Source organism: Thermobia domestica, chromosome 3 (genome assembly GCF_964235325.1).
Source record: "Thermobia domestica chromosome 3, izTheDome1.hap1.1, whole genome shotgun sequence".
Lineage (NCBI taxonomy): Eukaryota > Metazoa > Arthropoda > Insecta > Zygentoma > Lepismatidae > Thermobia > Thermobia domestica.
In genome coordinates, this window is record NC_137456.1 from 349,493,240 (window position 1) to 349,511,525 (window position 18,286).

General features: G+C 38.4%; 1 protein-coding gene across 2 annotated transcripts in view; it reads left to right on the top strand.

The window, feature by feature from the left end:
- Positions 1–14,678: 14,678 nt before the first annotated feature.
- LOC145681294 (glutamate [NMDA] receptor subunit 1-like) overlaps positions 14,679–18,286 on the top strand; it is a 100,637-nt gene continuing 97,029 nt past the window's right edge. For both annotated transcript variants that reach the window (XM_081752938.1, XM_081752939.1), the window contains exon 1: positions 14,679–14,790. The gene's annotated coding sequence lies outside the window, so the exon portion shown is untranslated. The remainder of the gene's footprint in view (positions 14,791–18,286) is intronic.

The following is an 18,286-nucleotide window of genomic DNA, read 5'->3' on the forward strand; positions in this document are numbered from 1 at the left end:
CTGTAATACCAAATGTTTAAATTGAACAATTTCCAAAATTAAAGGGGTGGGCGAAGGTACCTCTCCCAAAAATTTAAAGGCGTGCAAAAATGTACCTATGTCTTATGATAGGAAATGGACCCCTATACATGACCATATAACCATATAAGGTAATAGGACCTCATCCAAGGGAATAAATTAAATCAAAAACCAAACACGTGGTTGTACCTAAATTTGGCAATTTCGTACCCATGAAAGGGAACGAGATGGACCATCCAAATTTATCATGATACATAATGAGGTCCTGTACTATAATACCAAATGCTTAAATTGGAGAATTTCTAAAATTGAAGGGGGTGGGCCAGGGTACCCCCTCCTAAAAATTTAAAGGGGTGCACCAATGTACCTATGTCTTATGATAGGGAATGAACACCTATACATGACCATATAACCATATAAGGTAATAGGACCTCATCCAAGGAGATAAATTAGGTTAAAAACCAAACACGTGGTTGTACTAAAATTTGGCAATTTTATACCCCTAAAAGGGAACGAGGTGGACCACCCAAATTTATAGTGATCCATATTAGCGTCCTATACTATAATACCAAATGTTTAAATTGGGCAATTTCTAAAAATGAAGGGGTGGGCCAAGGTACCCCTCCCAAATTTTTAAAGGGGTGCATTAATATACCCATGTCTTATGAAAGGTAATGGACCCTGTATACGCCCATATAACCATATAGGGTAATAACACCTCATCAAAGGGATAACTTAGGTCGAAACAAAACACGTGGTATAACGTATTGCTTACGTTTATATTTTGGCAATTTTGTACCCCTAAAAGGGAACGAGGTGGGCCACCCAAATTTATAGTGATCCATATTAGCGTCCTATACTATAATACCAAATGTTTAAATTGGGCAATTTCTAAAAATGAAGGGGTGGGCCAAGGTACCCCTCCCAAATTTTTAAAGGGGTGCATTAATATTCCCATGTCTTATGAAAGGTAATGGACTCCTGTATACGCCCATATAACCATATAGGGTAATAACACCTCATCAAAGGGATAACTTAGGTCGAAACCAAACACGTGGTACAACGTATTGCTTACGTTTATATTTTGGCAATTGTGTACCCCTAGAAGGAAACGAGGTGGACCACCCAAATTTATAGTGATCCATATTAGCGTCCTGTACTATAATACCCAATGTTGAAATTGGGCAATTTCCAAAATTGAAGGGGTGGGCCAAGGTACCCCTCCCAAAAATTTAAAGGGGTGCATTAATGTACCCATGTCTTATGAAAGGTAATAAACCCCTGTATACGCCCATATAAGTATATAGGGTAATAACACCTCATCAAAGGGGATAAATTAGGTCAAAAACCCCCGAAATTTGACTTTTTGGCAATTTTTTACCCATGAAAGGAACGACATAGACACCCAATACTGATAGAGGTACATACTATGATCCTAGGCTACCATACCCAATTTTTAGATTTGGCAATTTCCAAAATTTAAGGGGGGTGGTCCTATGTACCCCTGCCAAAATTTAGGGGGTGGGCCATGGTACCCCTGCCAAAATTTAGAGGGGGTGGTCCTAGGTACCCCTAGGTCATTGACCCCGGGCCAAGGTCATTGACCTTTGACCTTTGAGCCATTAAGCCATACGCGGGCCCCTACTACTTTTATGTTACCTTCGTCAGCTATATGTTATATGTTTATGTCCATTTGTAGGTGAGATCCTGACCGCCTACATTGTTTCATACCGAAAGTACGTATAGATGGAACACTTATACAGAAAGTATTATAAAACATGCGTTTTCAGTTATACGTCTACTGTACGTTAAATCCAAAAACTACAGGAATTACGCATGTAACCCATCCTTTTAAGTCCGCCACCTACAGTTTTTCTCAGTGTACATTCTAGAATAAATATATATTTTTTTTTCAGGAGGCATTTGCTAAGTACAAAGTTTTATCGGTTCACGAGATTGTACTGATATGAGCAAGGGGAACCCGGGAAAACTTCGTTCAGAAAGACGAACTTACGCTTCCGCACTTTTCTGGTAGGAAGGCTCAAGAAAGCATTTGCAATCGCGAAAATTCGACCAAGGCCTACAGGATCTGCGCCTCGTGATCTCTGTGGGGCCAATCGGGCTTCGGGCCCTTAGTGATCGCCAAGTAGCCAACGAGGCCAGTGCTCTGACCTGATCCCGAGTTGATTGATATATGGATGCCACTGATCCTAGACAGAAATTTACATCTAGTAAGAAGTTGCTAAACCCAAGGCTGCATACGTAGGTAACCGATATGTGTAGCCTGGCTTTAGAATTCAACCTCTTCATCGGTTATGAAAACACTTGGCCGGGGCACGCCAAGTGTCATATAACTTCTGCCCTCGTGAAAATAACTCGAATTCAACTATACCAGACATTGAGTTGTCAGTTGTCAGTCATTCTCCCTTTTCTCCCCACTCCCGTCATTTCCCCACAAAAGATTTAAAAAAAAAAAAAAAGAGTTGATTCAAGTACGAGTTGATGGTGCTAAATAGAGAGAGATTTTGGAAGTAAAGTGCTGGTGATGTCAGGAAGCTAAACCACTTGACACACACACACACACACACACACACACACACACACACACACACACACACACACACACACACACACACACACAAAAGAAAAAAGCGGTGCAGGTACAACTGTGTGTTTCGTGTTTAGAAATAAGACCTCCTTTCCACATGTTCTTTGTTACTAAAAGTGCATGTAGCCCTCGTGCAACGTATTAACGTAAATCAATGTTTTGTTGCCCTCAAGAGTAAAACTTTGTCTTTACTCAAACGCTACTCAACACTTCAAAAATATTTTGGACGTTAAAAAACAGATGTTTGGAGAACATGCAACCCATAGCAATAGCAAAAGTAGTGACTCCTCTGTTGAGTGATCAGTACATTTTTCTTATAAACAAGAATGGCATGAACAGGGCCGGATTTCCCAATAGGCACGGTAGGCCCGGGCATATGGGCGCAAGCTCCCAGGGGACGCACGGCCGAGAGAAAAAAATTATAAATATCTACAAATAAAAATAAATAACCATAACTTAACATATTTTTTGAATTGATTAAAAAAATCAGGCTAATAAAGCATTCTGATGTTGAAGTTCATTGGAACAAATAATTGTTGGTAAAGTTAAACTATTTTTCAACATTTTTATACTAGTACAATTTACTATTTGTACATACAAAATATCTAGTTTTACTTTAAAAAACAGTTTTTGTGTCACGTTATCAAAATGCTTCATGTAAGCTGTGTTTCTGAGATTAAAACTATTTTATAATATATTGCAGAGTTTTTTTTTTTTAATATTTATTTGCCCAAATGGCTAAACTGAACAAAACCAAAGTTATTCACCAATCTTTTGTTAATACATTAACGGTATTTTGTTAAGCCCAGAACCAAGTAAATTCCTCAAAAAACTTGCAATGACAAAATTGCATCGTGGAGTGGTGTTTAAGCAATTAACATATAGGCCTGATATAATTTTTTAAGAAAGGTTTTTAGGAAAGTAACTTTAACCAGACTAGGGGACGGAAAAAAAATATTGGGCCTAGGAGCCCCAAAATGCTAAATCCGGCCCTGGGCATGAAACAAAATTATAGGTACAGAGGAATGATGTAAGAATCAATTTCTTTACAGTATCTAATCCAAGGATGTTATAAAATAGAGGATCTGCCCATACGTATCTTCATCCTATGAACTCAGTAAAGCCAGAAAACAACTGAGTATCGTCTGAGCCGGCATGTCCGATTGGCTACTCTCGTTTCCGTCATGTTTGCTGGCTCCAAACATTGCGATCTTAGTGGCGCGGAGCGGGCAGAGTAGGTGTGGCGAAACTGTGACGTATGGCTTCAGATTTTGTTGTATGGGCAGATCCTCTATTTTATAACATCCTTGATCTAATCCCTATTCTCCATTTGGAGGTCCATCTGGCGGCCATTAACATCTCCATCTGGAGGTCCATCTGCACTCGGAGACGCACATTTCTGCACGCATCTTGGCAAGGGCGCCGATTACTCTGTAAATTTGGGGGGGACGCATCCTGACGTAGAAGGGATATATGAGGATTTTAAGACAAATCGCATTCAAATTGTATGCAGGGCTGTGCCGTGGGGGGGCAACAGCCCCGGGCGCCGAAGTAAGGGGGGCGAAAAATTCGGGAGAAAAAAGGAAAAATAGAGGGAACATTACTTGGAATATACGTATGGGGGCGCCGTCGTATACTCTCGCGACGGCCCTGTTTGTGTATTCATAAATACAATCTGAGGGGGCCACATGAACTTTGGGGGGCCCGGGGCCCCTTGGCCCCCTTGCATCTTGGCACATCTGAACGGGAATGTTACTGAATTCCTCGGTGATTCGCGCCGTCAATTCCGCAACACTGTTTAAGGGCTTTGCATATATCTTGTCCTTCAAATGTCCCAATAGGAAAAGTTAGCAGAGGTGACGTCTGTTGACCATGCCTGCCTCTCCATTGTTCCCCGACGACCAATCCATCGCTCGGGGAGGATGTTACTCAAAAAGTCACGGACAATCTGGGCAAAGTGTGGTGGAGTACTGTCTTGCTGCCACCAAAATGTGTCAAAATCAACACTCTCCTGCAACAGAGGTATCATAGACTCCTTCAGTAAGTTCAAGTAAATCTCCCCAGCCACCGAACCATCAAAGAAAAACACCTCTATCACACCGTGAAACGTTATCCTAACCTCAAACCATCACATCAGGACTCTGGTAATCATGATCAAGCACCACATTTGGATTTTCACGACGCTAATACACAGTTGTAACGGTTCATTGATCGTGACACATGGAACTTTGCCTCGTCCGTTCAGGTTATGTGGATCTGGAAGTCGGTTTTTTCGTCCACCGTGCGCAGGTACTACTCAGCAAACTCGATACGGCGATCGGGATCGCCCTCGGGACTCACCGTGTAGCAGTCGAGGATAATACAGGCGCAGTTTCAGATCCTTGAGAACCCTGGAACCGATGACTTCGGGATATTCAGGGTGCGGGACAACAGTTGAATCGATTTCGACTTTTGCGGTGACCTTGCAATTTCCGCTTGTATCTCAGTCGCATCTACAGGATTGTTGATGGATCTAGGCCTACCCAGCCTATTGGCGTCAATTACACTATCAGTGGTATCGAAGGCTTTGTTTGCCTTTGTTATTGTCTTTGGCTGTGACGCAAGATCACCGTACAGTTCCTTCATTCGTCGTCGGACTTCCGTAACGTTGTGTGCCTCAGAAAATAGGCGAACGCATTGGACACGTTTCGAAGCGTCAGGCGATCCGCCATCTTGTAGTGTTGCCAACTGAGAAAGGGAAAACACCATTATACAACAACACCAACAAAACAAGAAACAAACAACATCAATCATACAGCCTAACCTACCGCACCTAACAAGTGAGTCACTACTTCTGGGAGAACCAATATGATAGAAAAATACAAAGAATTAATATATTAGGTAAATTTTCCATTTTAACATGAAACGATAGTTTTTTTAACTGATGTGACTTAACTGTTGTGGATCTCTGAAGCCGCCACTGGATTTAGTATACACAGGGTGGACCATGTTATCTTGGAACTTTGAAACTAAAAGATAAAATTCGAAGAAATTTTGTAACACGTAAACATTGACAGACGAACATTATTTGACATACTCCATAATATCACTTGATTAACAATGTTGCCAACAGAACATAAAGTTATTATTTTTTTTAAATGGCATTACTTCGAATAATTACACATTTCAAATTTATGTGTACAACGAAAATATATAATACGACATTTACTATTTCGTGCTTGAGACTAAGAATACTATAGTATCACTTAATACTAGCATTCGAGATGGAAGTAATTGGTATAAAGTTGACTTTGGTCTCATGGTGGTCCAAAGTTGCTGAAGTTACCATGTAATGTGCATAAAATAATATTGTGTAGAATTACTTTATGTAGTAAAATGTATGACTTTAATCCTTCCAAAGGGGAAGACTGCACAGTTTTACTAAAGTACAAGCTAGTTTCGTTTCTTTAAAGTTGCGTCCATGTGTGCATATACAGACGTACACGAAAAAAGGCAATCTTCTTTGAATGAAAAAAAGCAACGAAGAGTCAAAATTCTATCAAACCGGACAACTCGAAAAGGTTTCATTATTTCAAGTGAAAATTAACGATAGTGTCCATCAACAGTAGGGTGGAGCGTTTTGCACTTTTGTTGGAAATTCGATGACGGCTAGTGCGGAAAAGGTGCCATTAGTGGCACCGACCTTACTGATTATTTTTATATTTTTTGGACAACCTCTTACCCTGCCCCAACGGACTTAAAGTTTTTTAAGTGTTTGGTTAGGCAACACGCACAACACCAATGACAGAAAAGCTACTTGCGGTCGCTTTGAGAGTTACCTGATGGCTATAATAAAATTATTTTATTAAAAGAAACTTGTAGCAATGTCAGTAAATAATTTTAAAATGTTTATGAGTCCAAGTACAGCCATATTAGCTCAGTTGTTGGAATTAATGTCCAGATTTTGTTTGGAATGCCACGTTAAAGATGATTATAGGCATAGCTCTTGATATAACGCGATTTGTTTTTGGCAACTCTTCGCTTGTTACATACACCGACAGCAAATGCCATCTAGCAGCAGGCCACACAACTTCGTGGTCGCTTACTTTGGCAACGCTCTTCGAGCGTCGTCTCAACGTCCGACTCCGTCCAGAAGATTCGCGCACCTCCCGCTCGCCTCGTTGGCTCCAGAACCTTAGCCGACGTTTCTAGAATATTCTCGCTCGAAGTTCGGCGCTGGTATAAATATTGTGTACTTCGGCCAACCAATCCAACAGGCCAGTTTATTGCAGCTTAAGCTTTAACGGTTTTAGTTAGCTACTGTTTCTGTTAAGACAGAGAGTTTGTGCATTGTACCTAAAGTTACAATCTTTTTAGTGCGATACGATTCAGAGATATTTTGTATACTTTGTTTGCAAGTTCGGAAGCAATGGAAAGCAAGACCAAGAAAAAGCCTCATAGCAGACCAACGAGGGAAATTTATTTATTTATTTATTTATTTATTTAATATACAACACAACAGGCTTAATACCCAATTACAGTGTTGTGTACATACAGCAAACGTTACATATATAAATTTCTTAACTATTACTACAGAAAATTTCTTGTTTCACATATGATCTGAACCTGTTTTCTGAAAGACTAAATACATCCACTTTATCAAGCTTATTTACAATATCATTGTATAATTTACACAGCCTCCACATAGGGGATTTATATAATATATTGCTCCTGGCTTTTGCACAATAAAATGTCCCTGTATTTTCTACTCTGGTTTTGCAAGTGGGAATCCGTAATGATATTTTCGAGATCAACTCCATACAGTCAATCTTATTGTTTAATAACTTGTATAAGAATAACAAGTCCAACATCCATCTTCTTTTTTCTAGAGTTTCAAAATTAAAGTTGTTTACTAAATCATTGTATGAAAAATATTTGGGATAATAATTAGTTTTTTTGTATGTAAGCATTTTCAAGAATTTTGTTTGGATGTTTTCTATTTCTTGAGAGTATTTTTTATTATTGGGGGTCCATATTGTAGAACAATATTCTAATTTTGATCTAACATATGTAAAATAAAGTGTTGTAAACGTTGTCTCACTGGAGAAATCTTGCCCTATTCTGTAAATTAAACCTAAGTTTCTATATGCGCTGTTTGTTATCATATCTATGTGTTGATTGAAATTTAGTTCAGGATCAAAAATAACGCCTAAATCTTTGACAGTACTTGGTTTAGACAATTTAGTTTTTTTCAGTGTATAGTCAAAAGTGATAGGATTTCTTTTTCTCGTAAAAGACAGAGATTTACACTTGGATACATTTATTACTAATTTGTTGTCATCGCACCATGTTTGAACTCGCTGTAGGTCTTGTTGTAGTTGTATGCAGTCTTCAGTTGAATTAATTCTAGAATATAATTTGAGATCATCAGCGAATAGGAGAATCTCAGAGTTTTCAATAAAAAGTGGAATTTCATTAATAAGTAGGAGAAATAGCAGAGGACCCAGATGAGATCCTTGAGGAACTCCAGACAGAGTAACAAACTTTTCGGTGACATGCCCCTTGTATAGAATAGATTGTTTCCGGTTACATAAATACGATACAATATATTCTATTGCTGACTTTGAAAAGTTTAGGCTTGTTAATTTCGCCATTAGAACATCATGATCCACGACATCGAATGCCTTACTGAAATCGGTATAAATAACGTCTACCTGGCCGCCTTTGTCTAACTCCGTTGCTATAAAATTTGTTACAACTGCTAGGTTTGATGCAGTAGACCTATTGTGTAAGAAACCATGTTGATGTATAGCTATAAATTGTGAAACGAGGCTTATTTAGTACTCCAAGTGAAATGAGTGAAGTACAATTACCCACGTACGCTGACGTCATGCGACATTATCATTGGTTTCGAAGTGGTTAAGTGGTGACGAAAGTGTAACTAAATTACCAGTGACTGACATTTGTAAACTAGTTGGACAAAGAGTTGTACATATTTGGCGTAAAACAAGCATTCCTGTGGTTTCAGAAAAGAGAGTTTTTGGCATGCTGAAAACATTTTATAGTAAGTGTCGCACCAAGGAAAAACATTTCAGTCGACAAGGACAAGAAGCAACACTTCGTGCAGGTTTTGTTACACAAGGGGAAAAGTTACTTTTTGATATTGCGTCTTCCAAGTGTAAAAGCGCCGAAGATTACAACTGTGAGAGGACACGCAAGATTCCAAAACGAGACTTCAAGTTTCTTTTGGACCAGAGAACATCACGGAAAATGAGCATTGGTAACATTGACGTCCGAATAAGCAGATCTCTGTCAAAGATGTTTTCCCGTAAAGTAAGCAGATTTAAGGGGCAGACAACCAAGAAAGACGCTGGAAGTGTTGAAGCAAGTCCATCAACTAGTGGGATTAGGCATAGGCACAGGTCAAAGATACTGGCGTCGTCAGGGGAATCCAGCGAAACTGTTGAATCGGGAAGTACGTCAGGATCTGACTTCGAGGCGCGACCAAGAAGGAAACATAGCCTAAAGTGCATCTGTCTTCAAAATACAGCGGAGGCAGCGTTTAGAACTGGAGCTTCAGACAGACAGGTTGCTTTGATCGCTTCTGCCGTACTTTAGGACGCGAGACTCATAACGCCAGAGGACAAAAATTTTGTTGTTGACAGATCTAAGGTACGAAGAGGAAAAGATGAACTGGGTGAGAAGATCCAGAAAGAAAAGACCCACCTAGGCCAGGCGATTACAAGTATCTACTTCGAAGGAAAAAAATGATGCAACTCTTGTGCAAGAAAAATTAACGGCAAACTACGAAGACGAGAGGCTACAGAAAAGCATATCACAGTTCTATCGGAGCCGGGTTCAGAATACTTGAGTCATACCACACCTAAGTCAGGCACTGGCAAGGATATTGCCGACTCTATATTGGAGTTTTTAGAGAAGAACCAGCACGACGTGTCAAGTCTTGAGGCAGTCGGCAGCGATGGTGAAGCCACGAACACAGGATGGGATAACAGCGTGATAAGTCAGATACAAAGATCCCTAGGAAAGGAACTGCAGCATCTCATTTGCCTTCTTCATACCAACGAGTTCCCACTTCGACACCTGGTTACCGAATTGGATGGTGGGACGACCGGACCCAACGCTTCTTCTGGCCTCATCGGAAAGAAATTAAAGGATTGTGAACGTTAACCGATCGTCTCCTTTACACCCATTCCCGTTGAATGAGTGTCTGAAATAGAAAAGCTAGATGGTTTAAGCAGCGACCAGAATTATCTCTATCAAATTTGTAAGGTTGTTGCTACAGAAATGTGTACTACCGATCTAGCAAACAGAAAACCAGGACCATTGAAATGAAATGAAGTTTTGAGTTTTACGTCCCATGTTATGCCGGTTAGGCTAAAGGAGACGGTGATGATGAGAGATGAATGAAATGGTGGAATGAAGAAAGTGGGAGGAAACGGGAGAACCCCGAGAAAACCCACGCACACGGTGTTTGTCCACCACAAAATTCACTTGGCGGGAGCAGGGTTTGAACGCGAGACCCCGAGCACCAGAGGTGAACGCTCTACCACTGAGCCACCGCGGCCCAGAAAACCAGGACCATTATCACATTTAGGATGGTTTACATTGGCCTGTAGGATGCTTCGCCACTACATCAGTACGCATAAACCTCGTTCAAGTGTGTCTACTTTGTCAGTACATTGTTAAAGTATACGCTCCCGTCTGGTTTTCAATACGCCGAAATCCTTCGTGCGAAATGGGCGCCATGCATCTGTTTAGCATAGTTAAGTTATCACGTTTTCTGCTAGAAAATCTACAACACAGTTCATTCTGTTCTACAAACAAATGGATACTACGCTCATCATGAAAACCTGCTGATAGCGAACACAGCAGATGAAAATCCGCATATTCGAACGTTAGGCTGGAGAAGGATAAAAAAGTGCCGCCGTGACTCCGAGATAAAGCCGCCCGCGTGACTTCATTGTTCCGAAATTAAACTTTACAGCTGAAAATTACTACGACATGATTAATTTTCCTAAATGTCTAAAGAGCCGCCAATCACACGAAACATAACGGATCAGCAGCTTGAAGAAAACATCCTAACTTCATCTACTCTAACAACAACATTGCCTTGCCATAGTCAAGCTGTGGAACGCACAGTGAAGCTGGTGTCCGAGGCAACGTCGAAAAAGTGGGGCCAGAACGCAAGAAATATCTACGTTAGAGCCAAACTGAAGTCTAGAACAAGAATGCCCCGCTTCGAGACCAAGAACTACGTGACCTAAAGTCAAATGTCAACATATGTTTACTGGGTGGGTGGGTGGGCGGAACTCGATGTGCATTGTGTAACCACTTTCCCGTGGTGAGTCCTCGGTTATTTTGCGTACAGACCAAAATAAGCGAAGAGTTGCACAAAGAAAATGGTGTTATATCAAGGGCTATGTCTATAATCATCGTTAACGTGGCATTCCAAACAAAATCTGGATTTTAATTCCAACAACTGAGCTAATATGGCTGTACTTTGACTCATAAACATTTTAAAATTATTTACTGGCATTGCTACAAGTTTCTTTTAATAAAATAATTGTATTATAGCCATCAGGTAACTCTAAAAACGGCCACAAGTAGCCTTTCTTTCATTGGTGTTGTGCGTGTTGCCTAACCAAACACTTAAAAAACTTTATCCGTTGGGGCAGGGTAAGGGGTTGTCCAAAAACAAATTAAAAAAATCAGTAAGGTCAGTGGCACTAATGGCACCTTTTCCGCACTAGCTGTCATCGAATTTCCAATAAAAGTGCAAAACGCTCCACCGTAATGAACAGTCATACCTTGAAGGGTGCTGCGAGAATTACCATGCTTAGCATGTCTAATTAAGCGAAGAGAATGATTTGTTTTCAAACAGGGTTTTGAAAAAGATATATATACGAGAATAAGTAAAAAATTATTCGCAATTTTGACATCTCTTTTTACATTGTTCATAATAATCTCTGTCCTCGTTTATTTTATTATTACGCTATTGTGGCCATTCAATGAAAGTTTGATCCCAATTCCTCCATTTGTCTTCCTCTTGTTGCAGATAGGTCATGAACGCTCCATTAAAAGTTTGCACTAAAGAGGAACAAAGAGCAGCGATCCTTTTTTTTTTTTTTTTTTTTTTGGTCGAATGAATACTGGCAGGAAAAATTCACCCCCAAAATAAGCCTGGAAGAAACACTGCTCTCAACTTGGAAAGTGTATCTGTTTGTGTTGGAAAACTCTTGTCTCGTCTCGTCTCGTCTCGTGATCAACTCTGAGCCCTTCCCTCAGTATTCTATTTGCGTCGTCGCTTATGACCCTGCTCTAACAATAATGAAAATATAGTCTGAAATGGATTATCTATTTATCAATTCCAAACCATTTATACACTTTTATTTCATCCTTGAGTAGTACAATCCACTTGATATTTTTTGATTTGATACTCCATAAAATTTCCACTTGGTGACATTTTTTAAATTCAATAGTACTTTAACATTCTCAATCAATAGGAATTGATATTTCTATTTGATGACAATAGTTCCTTAACAGTTTAGATCCAGCAGTTCATGAAATTTTATGTGATTAACTTCTGATTAAATGGTCTTAACTTTCTTTTATTTGATTTCAATTTTGACTTAATACAATCTGACATTTTCATTTGATAATATTTTGTTTCAAATTCCCTTGGCACTTTTGATTTCACAGTCCTTCTATTTGGTTACATCTTTATTATATTGTAATATTCCGTATGATTGTGTTTACAACACCCGATATGTGCTTCTGTTTACAAATATCAATGATGTACGTCTTACTACGGAGTACTATAGCTGCAGACGACGGAGATAATAGCTACACCGCTGGTCATGTGACGACAATGGAACTACAACGCCACCGCCTCACCTGGAGCATCGATAAAAACAGGGAAGTTTTCAACGACACATATCGGTTTCGACTGGTCAAATCCCCTTTCTTGGTTCACCCTGCAGCCTAGGAAGTACCTCACCTAAATCCAAAGCCTCTAGCTTTTAGTGGGGGTTCTGGTTTTGCTTTTTCTCCTGGCTTGCAGAGGAGTCTTGCGGAAAACTTACCTCTCTCTTTGCTTGCAGTGGAGCACTGGGAGAGTCCTTATCACAACATACGCCTAGCTTGCAGTGAAGCTTTGTCCAGACTCAAATACCTCTCTGCTTGCAGTGGAGCACTGGGAGAGTCCTTATCACAACACCCGCCCAGCTTGCGGTGAAGCTTTGTCCGGACTCAAATACCTCTCTGCTTGCAGTGGAGCACTGGGAGAGTCCTTATCACAACATACGCCTAGCTTGCAGTGAAGCTTTGTCCGGACTCAAATACCTCTCTGCTTGCAGTGGAGCACTGGGAGAGTCCTTATCACAACACCCGCCCAGCTTGCAGTGAAGCTTTGTCCGGACTCAAATACCTCTCTGCTTGCAGTGGAGCACTGGGAGAGTCCTTATCACAACACCCGCCTAGCTTGCATTGAAGCTTTGTCTGGACTCAATACCTCTCTGCTTGCAATGGAGCACTGGGAGAGTCCTTATCACAACACCCGCCCAGCTTGCAGTGAAGCTTTGTCTGGACTCAAAGACCTCTCTGCTTGCAGTGGAGCATTGAGTTCCCTACCCCTCCTCACGCAGCTTGCTTAGTCAGAATTCCTTCCGAGACCGTGAGGCCGAAAGGACACCTATTTTTATCCAAACATTAGAGAATTTGTATCTATTTTGTATTATAGTAGAATTTTGTAATAAAATGTGGTAGTAGGAGAAAATGATTCCGTACTATAATGTGCTCTACCTATGGTCTACCAACACCTGCACAAACAGAACTTTGCAATATTCTTGACATAATCCCTCAAAATTTTATTTGATAACAAATTCAATAGTCCATCAAATTTCTACTTTATGACATATTTGTCTCAATAGACCGTTGAGACTTTTTCATTGAACACTATACGAAATTTCAATTTTATGATATCCTAATTCAATAGTTCCTGAAATTTATCAATTTTTAAAAACAATAAAATATATATAAAACGATAATCATGCCTGTTGTTTTGTATGGTTACGAAACATGGTCGCTTACTCTGAATGAAAAAATGAAATGAAATCTTTGAGTTTTACGTCCCACGGTAGAACGTAGACTGAAAGTATTTTAAAACAAGATCCTCAGATGAATATTCGGACCCAAGAAGAATGGGAAGGGAAAATGACAGAAACTTCATAACGACGAAATACATAATTTATACCGTTTACCAAACATTGTTAGGGTCATCAAATCTAGGAGGTTCAGGTGGGCAGGTCATGTAGCCAGAATGGAAGAAAGTAGAAACGCTTCCAAAGTCTTAGCTGGAAGACCAATCAGAAAACGACCATTAGGAAGACCTAGGTGCAGATAGGAGGACAATCTTAAGATGAATCTCGCAGAAATAGGAATACAAAATAGAAATTGGATCCAGTTTGGCTAATGGCAGAAGACAACAAAGAACTTTTGTGAACGCTGAATTGAGCCTCCGAGTTCAATAGCCCATAGAGTTGGCTAGTTAGTATCATTTTTTAAATTCAATAGTCTCAGAATTTTTTATTTCATTACATTTTCTTGTTCTATAGTTTACGAAATATTTATTTGATTAATTTCGATTCAATAGACCATGTAATTTGTATTTGATGACATTTAGTTGCTCCTGAGCGTTTTATTTGATTAATAGAAATTTTATTTCATAATATTCTTGCTTCAATAAGTCCATGATATTTTATTTGATGATATTTCTTCAGTGTGTTCTTGTTTGGTGGTTAAAGTTGAAGGTCAAATGTCATGTAATATCTTCCATTAGGAAAAAAAAATACAAAAAAGAAAATAAGCTAATGTATTGATGTTTACTTAATTAATAATACTGTTATATTTCTGACATCAGTTACGGTATTAATAAAATGTAAGTTAATATTTGTAGAATATATTGTTTACAAAAAACAAATATGTGGAGAATTCTCTCCGTATGGTAATCGATGACTGAGATCTCGCATCCCGGCAGATGCTGCCCTCTGGGTGTGGCTCGCCAGCTCTCCCCGCGGAGCAGGTGGGAGAACAGATCATCATCGCTCGAGTTGCATGCAACGGAACAAACACCGGCTGATGCTCTCATCTTCTCTTAAATGTGACGGGTAAGTATTGTTTACACGTTTTACCAATTACAAAATTAATATCTCAAAAGCAACTTATCTTGATTCGATTGGGGACAACATTATGTTGCTAATTTTACATTTTGGCTGTATGACATTTTTATTTTATTTTTTTAAAATCCATATAACTTTTTAAATAACTTGTTTAGTTCTAATTCTTGGAATTATTTTTCTGAATTAACTGTGTTCTTTATGGGTGTCAAACCTGGAACATTGTTCACCAAAACTAAGCGTGAATATCATATATTGGGTCCCTATTCGCTGTAGAAACCATTTAATATAAAAAACAAAACAGGAGCAACAGGAAAAATGATTGATGAGAAAAATTGGGCCTCAGAGGCTCAGTGATAGAGCGTTCACCTCTGGTGCATGGGGTCCTTGGTTCGATCCGAGCTCATGCCAAGTAAGCTTTGTAGTGGACAAACACCGTGTGCGTGGGTTTTCTCGGCGCCCTCCCGTTGCCTTCCACTTTCTTCATTCCACCATTTCATTTATTTCTCATCATCACCCTCTTCTTTAGCCTACCCGTCATACCCAGCCGAGGGCATGATGGAGGGTTTACGTCTGCCGCGAGAAATTCCTGGTTGGATCCCCAGCCACACAAGTTTGTGGTGGATAACATCGTGTCAGTGGGATTTCTCAAGGTTCTGTCGTTTCCTGTCGCAGCCTCTTTGCATTAACCCTTTCATTATTTATCCGTCTCGTTTAACTTAAAGGGACCATATCGGTCTTTAAATTAAAGATTTAATTTCATTTATATTACTATACCTTGGTTTAGTTGTCAGTATGTGGCGATGAACCGACTTTGATTTCCCATAGGATATAGTGGTTCAGATAGCCTTTGTACGATCGCCAGGGATTTGAACAAAATCGTAGACTTTTATGTTGGTGACCCTACTGATCCCTCTAATTATTACAGATTCATGATTTATACATCGCTGAAAAGCTTATGGAACACAAATTCAAAGGAGATAACATTTGTGCAATTACCGCCCTATTCGTAGAAGAAGAACAAAAATGTCCTTAATATGAAAAAAATAGAAAATGGGACTAAAAAAATTGACCAACTTTGCCCCTTTCTCTCTCACATAAGCAACAAGTACAAATACAGGGTATTACAAAGTAGTGAAATACTTCATTACTTCATATACACATTTTTATGAGTGTACCCCCAAATGGGGGAGGAAAGATCTCCAAAAAACCTGATGCATAAAACCAGAAACACAAACTTGACCCTCCTCCCCTCCGCCGTGGTACTCTTACATACATAAAATGCATATCAGCAGCAAGCTTCATCCTTCAGGAACATATTGACACCAAAATTATATTCTTAACTTAATTAGGGGCTGACCTATTGAGGTTTAAAGCCTTGACACAACAGTTGTTTCATAGGAAACCCTAAACTATTCTACTATACCCTTAACTAGGTAATTAGTCAATGTTTATGCCTTTGACAGAGGGGGCTCTCGTAGGAAGTCATATCAATAAAAAAATAAAATTTTAAGGTTGAAATCTAAGGAAAGAAAAATAAGAAGTAATGTCTTAATTATTCATGAATTAGAATATTAGTAAGGTTTCTTCTCTTAGTTTCCAGGGATAAAATGTAAATTTTTACATGTTTCTCTTTTATTATTATTATTATTAATAATAAAATAATAATATTAATAATAATAAAAATAATAATACATTTTATTAAGAATGGATTAACCATGTTCTCAAATCTTGCAAGTAACAATCATAATTTAATTCATTTTCCGACGTTATACAGTGATGAAATTGTATACAGCGACAAAAAAATCGGGTTGCAGTACAATATTCCACTGTTAGTTTTATATATTACTTTATATTCATAAAATTTTTAAGTTAGATCTCTCAATTTCATTTTTAAAGATCACTATCAGCCTTTTCGCTATGTAACCAGTTTTACTGCTGAGTAAATCAGGGTTGTCTGGTATGCAGGGGTTGAGATTCACAAGTTTCAACAAAATTTCAGATATTCACAATTTTTTATAACACATTTCAAATAGATACTCGTAAAATAAAATAAATTTTATTTTTTAAAAAAATCCTTTCTTTTAAAGAAATTAATAAACAAATAAAACAAATAGTGTTAAAAAGTAGAAAAATAAGATAAATATTAAAAAATGTTTTCTTTAAAAATTATAGCGGGCAAAATAAAAATAAATCGTATTGAAAAATAAAAAAGAAATAATACTGATTTTGAGATAAGTTTTTTTAAAAACAGATTTAAATTTGTATGATTATAAAAGAAAAGCACGTGGACCGCTCTCCTATAGAATCACGTGATTTACATGAAAATTGAAGAATTTAGAACTTGAATGTGCATGAGAGCACTGCTACCCATGATTTCTTTATAGTCATATATAAAATTATTTTTTAAAAAAAGTAATTATCTTGAAATCAGAGTTATTTGGATCACACTGGCTTGTGACACTTGTAAGATTCTTCTGATAGTCCGTCCGTGTGTTACTCTACACCAGAGTTTCTCAACCTGGGGATCGTGACCCCTAGGGAGGTCGCGAAGATAAGCAAAAGAGATAAATATAATTAGAATATAATACCAGAAAATATTTTTACATATTATTTTGATGTTCTGATAGGCATAATTTTTATTTTTATACACACTGTTAAGAACAACAAAAAATAAGCTTACTAAACATTTTCAACAGATGCTGAGTTGTTTAAAAATCAATTTAAATGAAAGAGGTACGATATGAAATTAAGGAGAACTGCATATTGAAATACTAGAAGAATAGAAATGCAATAAAACCTGCATATTGCATATAATTAAAATTGAAAGCCAATGAGGTACCTAACCATGTTTTTCACCGAAACCGGTTACCGGTTTTCTTCAAAACCGGTTTCGTTTTTTTCAAAATTTGTTCTATTTCTTGTCAAAATAGTGTTACGATGTTCTCCGGTAACCGATTCCGTTTCCACAGAAATAGTTTTATGTGTTTTCCAAACGTACTCACCGAAACCAGTTTCGGTGAAAACTGAACCGATTTTGAAGAAAACCGAAACCGGTTTCGGTGAAAAACCGAACCGGTTTTTGGAGAAAACCGAAACCGATTTTGGAGGAAACCGAAATGTCAGTTTTTCGGGTTTTTCTAGAAACCGGTTTCCAGTTTTTATAAAAACCAGTTTTGCCCATCCCTAATCATGAATGATAAGTGTGTAGTGTGATACAAGACCATGAACTAGAATTCTGTTAGGATGTTAAATATCCAATCAAATTTATTGAATAGAGTTAGTTAGTATCCTCCGCATTTTTTTTTCATAGACTGAACATCAAATGTTCATAAAGCATACTTTCCGTTACAGTCCGCAAATTTAACAAAGATTGATACGAGGTCTGATTCTGCATTGGTTTGCGTAAATGCGAGCAAAAGTTGCGTTTTAGTTTGCGATAAATTTACGTATCTTATGAACGAGATTTGGTGAGAAAGTAGCCCAT